The sequence below is a fragment of the Alosa sapidissima genome, chromosome 13, assembly GCF_018492685.1.
Source record: "Alosa sapidissima isolate fAloSap1 chromosome 13, fAloSap1.pri, whole genome shotgun sequence".
Lineage (NCBI taxonomy): Eukaryota > Metazoa > Chordata > Actinopteri > Clupeiformes > Clupeidae > Alosa > Alosa sapidissima.
In genome coordinates, this window is record NC_055969.1 from 10548778 (window position 1) to 10555807 (window position 7030).

The window sequence follows — 7030 nt, forward strand, 5'->3', positions numbered from 1 at the left end:
TGTACAACTTGTTGATCAAATCACCAAAGTAAAAGGCTCACTGTAGATTATGTGCATCGAACTTCCTGTAGGCTCTGTCTGTACTCCCAGTCTAACTAACCATTCGCAACTTTTCAAAAATGCTTTTCAGAGCCAATTTACAAATAAAAGTGAATGTTTGAACCCAAAAATATATCCAAGAATTCAAGAAATCATGAGATAAAAGTCAGCGGTGACCCAAAAGAGCATATTGAGTCTACTCAAGATGATTGGTGGTGACATCCCATTTCTAAAGTTGATCATGGGGTTGTGAAATCATTTTGCATTTGTCAGTGTCTCAGAGTTTATAAACCTAACATTTTCCTCTGTTAAACAAAAAAAGACGAGGGGAAAGAAATCACCCACACTTCCGCCCACGCTCCCTCTCTCTCATTTCCTTGGCTCCTTGAGTCACCGCAGTGTGGGGAACTCTCTCTCTCCCTCTCTCTCTCCCTCTTTCTCTCTCTCTTTCTTTCTCAGAGCACGGGAAGAGCCTCAGTCACATTTCCCCAGCGCATGCACTGAGCACACACTCCATCCCAATCCAGCACAGCCCAGCTCAGTCCAGTGCAGCCCACCCTTGCTTCTCTCCACCCCCGCCCCGGCGGCGCACACGTGGCCCTCCTCCTCCTTCCTCCACCCACGGGCCTGCCAGCGTCCGGCCCGGGGACGCACTGCCCCAGGAACACTCCACTCCTTTCCTGTGGGACGCGGCGCGCTCCACCGCAGTGTTATTAGGCCTAATGGCCATCTGGCCCTGGTTAAAATGCTCCACGGGCTACAGTGGCCGCACAGAAAAGATGGAGATGCAGACATGTCTTAAAGGAGAAAGAGGGATACAGTAAGAGGGAGAAAGAGTGAGAGAAGGAGGGGGGGCAGAGAAATGGGGTGATTATCCACGTGAGCAGGCTGTATGTGTTTGCTGCTGAGCCTGTTACACAGCCGTACATTGGACTTTGCGTACTTGTGTAACATGCTAACTGGTGTTTTATGGTTGTTACTATCGGTGATGGGCTCTGGTGTTGTGCTGTGTAAACCTTTATATGTTTACAGAGCATTCTGTCCCATATCACAGACCTGAAGTATACTCTCACATGAAGATTATACCCAAATGTAGTTACCTATAAAAACCATGACTCAGAAAGTAGCAGATGGTAGCATAGAGGTACTTCAAATGATTTCTCATGAAACCAGTTAAGTATAGATGCCTTTTTTGTCCTGTCAGGGAGAAGTGAAATCTGGAAATAGTGACTTTACAGGTGCAAAACTATAAGCAGGTTGGCTTTGAGAGGAATGCGATCAGGCTTCAAACGAATATAGTGAATGTAGTGAAGTTGAATGTTTTCTGTCACCCTTAAAAAAAAGATGGAAGGCTGTTATACTAAAATGCTAAGCTATCAATTAAGAACTATGACATAGTGTGTCAAACAGATGCACCACCTTCTGAACCCATGGAAACCCCAGGGCGGGCCCATAATTAGTCGGTGTCAGCCATGCTCAGCAGTCATCGTGGTGTTACTCATTTCAGTCCCAAAAATGGGAGAATGCAAAGCCAATGTTTCCAGGAAACGTGAAATTTGTCCAATGTGTATGGAAGCAATTCCTCCAACAGAAACTTGAGGTACATTCAGTTGTTGCCTTGACTTGATGATTCCTTGTAGGTGAATAGATAATGTTGGGCACCCTTTACATTAAAAATGCATTGTGAGGAACAAATGGGTTTGGAGCAAGAATAAAATACATGCAAAGAAGCAAAAGAACTGCATGCTTGTATGCACTACTGACAGTTTAAGTTCTGTTCGTTGGCCTGTCAGATGTATTTTTTTTTTACATTAATCTGACATTTCACACCACCCCACACACACACACACCACTACCCCTTCCACCACCATGCACTGTAAACAAGACAGTGAATCGACGGTATACTATTTCACTTGTCCGTAAACATTCCACCACCAGACGAACACCTGAGCATTAGCAAATCTTCCCAGGCTTGACAGCATCACAATGGAGCTCAACAATGGTGGGCTTGTTCCATGGCAGCGGCCAGCCCAGCACCACTGCCTCATCTCTTTGTGATAATGGCTGTCAGAGAAGCTTTCAATAAAGTGGCCTGTTTCACGCTTGCAGCCTGCCTGCCTGCCTGCCTGCCTGTCTCCTGGCTGGCTTTGCCACACACTCTGAGAAAATTCATTGTGACACACACACACAGTGACACACATACACGCACACACAAACACACACGCACATACACATACACACACATACACAGGCCCACACAGGCACACACACACACACACACATAGCCGCATTTTACACACACACAGACACACACACACACACACACAGGCACGCTCACTCACTCGTCCTGAATCACTCTGGGGAAATTCAACCAGGGCCCAGCTTTAATGAAAACACACCATAAACCCACCCTGAGTCGCTCTTATTGTGGCTACAGTTTTATGATTTACTAAATTTAACACAAACTAGTTTTTTCTTCTCCCCAGACCAATAAATTACCATGGATGAAAAAAGAAAGCCTGGCCCTGGATCCCATTCATTTCTGCAAAAAGTACCTTTGCATCTGTAGTTTCTGGCTCTATGACTCCGCGAAGCATGTAAAAGAACACGCTATCCTCTCTCAACACTATTCATCTTCTCTGCATGGGTTTTTTCATCGTGTCATGCAGCCATAAACCAGTGAGAGTGTCTTTTGTGAGTTAGTGCTTTTACGTATTTGCCATGTTTTGTGGGTGTCTGATCAGCCTCACCCACAAAGCCGCACACGTGTGTCCCAGGGGCCGGTGGCGAGCAGACGCCGAGGTGTGCCGGGGAGCTGGCTCTCTCCCTGGTGCCGCCTGGAGCCCTTCCAGCCTCTCCAGAGCATGAGGGGGGGGGTTGGAGTCACATCTGGAGCTTGTGGCACCAGACGCCACACTAGCATACACACAGGAGGGGGTAGATCACAGATTGGGGTGGTGGGTGGTCAATTACACTCAAGAGAAACATGGACACTCCGGTACATTGGGATATTTTAGTCTCTGTGGTGCTAAGCTTGCATGAAATATTCAGTCCCATTTCCCCACTCACATTTCCTCCTTCTTGTTTCATTTGCTGGGGCGTAGAGGAGCCTCTTTGTAAATACACAAATCTTCTCATCTGACAGGCCTTGTCGAGCCATCTCCCACCAGCCCACTGCAAAGCCTCTACGTGCAACAGACCGGCACGCTCCCTCTATCATTTATACCCATAACAGATCTGCCTCAGTGGAAGCAATGGAGGTTATTGATGTGGGAACCAGCATGTTTATTTCATCTCTATCGTGTGCATAATGAGGGGATATCATAACAAGGACTGATTTTTGCATTTGGCTGTTGCAAAACTACTGAACTACTGTGGGTTCACAGCATTTAAGATCAAACAGCACATACTATTTTTGCCCTGCCACTATGCACCTTGAATTTCCCCTGGGGATCAATATCTATCTATCTAAGATAGATCTATCAAAGTATCTATCTATCTATCTATCTATCTATGCAACTATCTGCACAGAATAACATCTTTCTTTTTTTGAAGTCTTTAGGCTCAGCAATGAAATAGTTTTATCACAATTGCATGAGTATGTACGGCACTAGATGTATACTAGGTTGTGTCAACGCTATTTATAGATTATAGATTAAGCTCTGTGTCTGAATCATTTAAAGCAACCATCAGCAGCCATAGGGACTTCCGTTCATTCCCCTTAGGGGTGTGGGGTGGGGGGCGAGAGGACATAGCGACTGTTTATGCCCAGGAAGGACTGTGGCGTATTTGTTTGTCTCAAGCTCCCTCAGAGAAGCGGGTCCGCTCCTTGAACAATAAACATTGTTGATTGCCTGTAAAAAACGGGGGCCCTGGTCCCCGAGCCCCAGCAATTTGGAGGTGCCCAGCGGTCTGCCCATGTGCCCACAAGGCCCTGCTGCAATCTGTCACTGAAGCTAAACAGGGATTCTGCGCAGTGGCCCTTTAATCCAAACTGCTCATAGGCTTTTTAAATCTTGCTATATGGACTATTATGACTATTACGAACAATTTGCCACACCTGATTAAGGGGTGTGTTCTTCACTCCCTGATATTATGCATTTTTGATCTGTCATACACTGACATGACAGATCACGGGCGAGGCCAAATGGGACACCCTATATCACGTGTTTATATGTGTATGTACGTGTTTGCATGCAACAGGATGTGTAGAAAAGAGTAAAGTGACCACTGCAGTACAATAGTTTATGATTGCACCCACACACACACTGCACATATTGTAGAGTGATTTTATTTCATTGTCTTCATGAGCTCAAGAGCATGTACAGGTGCTGTATTTGTTTGTGAGCTGCAAGGTTCATTAGGCACCTCCTGGTGTGTTAGCGGTGAAATGTGAGAGCTATAGACAAGAGTGTAAGACTGAATTCTTTTCTGAATTCTGAATTCTGAGTTCTGAATGTACTCTCTGTTTTCAGTATCAAATATAATGAGTTTTTAGCAGCAGCTGTCTGCTGAAGCCCCGCTCCCCAGACAGGGACAGATGGACACGCTGTGCTCCTGTCAGTGGCTGATGGTTGAATACCGGCCCCAGCAGGATCCGACCGACCCGGCTCGCCGCAGGCCGGAGGGAGAGTTAAAAATACGGACTCATGGACAGCTCCATGGGCACGCCACTCTGCTCCTCCAGCTGCGCTTCAAGTGTTGCACATCCAGCAACCACAGACCCAGACCCTGAGGCTGACCCAGCCCTACCCAGCCCAGCCCAGCACAGAGGCCTCAGCCCTCAGCCCTCAATGCTGGCCCTATTCGAGCCTCCCCACCCTGAACGTGGCAGGCAGGGCAGGACCTCAAACCCAGGCAGAGCCCCATCTCATGCTTCCAGCTCGTTCAAAAGAGAGAGAATAACAGAGCAATTTGAGCGGGTTCCGCACCCCCCCCCACCCAGCCACATGGAATGAAGACAGTGTTGATGACCAGCAGTGTCAGGCAAGGTGTCGTCCACTGCTCAGATCCCATGGAGGCACAGATGTATTTGAACACTGGAAACACTCAGTCAGCAACTTTGCATGCCAGTTTGGAATGATTTTTGGCAAACTGCAGTAAATGTTCCCATGACTGCATGAGCACCCGACACATGACCTCGGCACAGCTGAAGGCCCTGACTTACTGTGGACCAAACAAGATCATCCAAGTTGCAGTCGTGTCTTCGGTCTGATTTCAGCTAAGTGCTGCAACCTCAGACCGACATGCCTATACACCCTTTGTTCTTTAAGGTCGTCATTTTGTTTACTGGTGAACCACATGGGATTATGAATATGCAGCAATGTGCGACAGGGGAAGCGTGTTATTTCCAGGAGATTTGCGACCCCGCTGAACTTTTCAGGGTAATGATAGACTCTTGGTGGAGAATTGAGCAGAAAATACATGGCAGTACTTGCTATTTAAAGGGAGACCCTGAATGCGGTGGCGATGCATTCTCACATGATCTGCCAGCGCACAGTGTGCATCTCTCTGTGTGTGGTATGGGTTGGATAACCAAGACGATAGTCGATGTTAGTGGTTCTACACGCTTGCAGTGAAGTCTCTCTGGACGTTCCCTTGACTAAGGAGAAAGCAGAGGAAGACTCCCACTGTGCTGAGTACATGGAAAGCTTAGACTCACTTAGACTACAAATTGACATCAGTGGCATCATTTCTTGACAATGTGTAAAAGAGTGCATACCACATTCATGAGACAATTAATTGGAGGAGACAATTGCACTGGAGACTGGAGGAGAAAATAGTTATAAAATAAAGATGGAAAATTGGCCAAGGAATATCTCCAGTCACTTGACATTCCATTATATTGCAACACTGATTTTCACAGAAAGTAAAGGGGCCACCTCATGGTAACCTTTTGCAGACACACACACACACACACACACACACACACACACACACACACACACACACACACACACACACACACACACACACACACTCACTCACTGGTCCAGAAAAGCAACTGTTGCATCAAAGAATTTATAACCACATGCTCTCATTGATTGTATGATTGCACTATGTGTGGTATGCAGGCATTGTACAACTGGGGCCCCATATCCAGTATTCACAGAATCATCACATATCCAGTTCATAACAACAATTAAATTAGATATAGTCACCTACAAATGAAACAGAGGGTGCTTGTTTTATTGAGCAGGTCTTGCATAGAAGCAATAATAAGGCCATATCTGTGTATTATTTGAAATTTTAGGCTATGGTATGTTTATTTTTTCTTCACACAGGATGTTAGTGTGCCGTGGGACATTTTAAGTGTCAAAAGTGTGCCGTGGCACAAAAAAGGTTGAAAAACACTGCTCTAACGGCACATGATATTGGCATAACTGAATTTATGTAGCCTCTGAATATTCCTAACTCCCTGTGCTTTCATATTTTCTTGTTCAATAGTTAGAATCCTGTGACTACAGGGGTTGGTTGGAAGAAGATGGTATTCTCATTAAATGATACCTAAATAAAGCACTGCTGCTCCAGGGCATGCCACGTTATAAAAATGACAGGGAGAAAACCATCAAACTGGCCTACCCAGGTTCATCCACAAGTAATGTCTGTGAAAGTTAGTTTTGGATCCCAGCCTTAAGAAGCATAGAGACCTTTAAAATAAACACTAACACCATCTTTGCCTGCAGCTATATGTTATAGCTAGTCAAAGCACATATGAATACCTTGGCTTCATAAGCACTGTACCTTTTTGAAAGGATATCAAACTTGAATCAATCACCAACCACCATGACACTTACCACAAGGCTATTTCTTGCTTTTGGTGGAATCTATGTCTTCAGAGTATACTTGAATTCAACACTGCACAGCTCTTCACCATTTTCCATGACACATTCATGATTGAGTTCATCCTCATCATACCGTTTTTCCCTGTTATACCCTGATTTTCAAACGCACACACATTAAGCGAGGCTTGGGACTGTGGTGTGCCCAT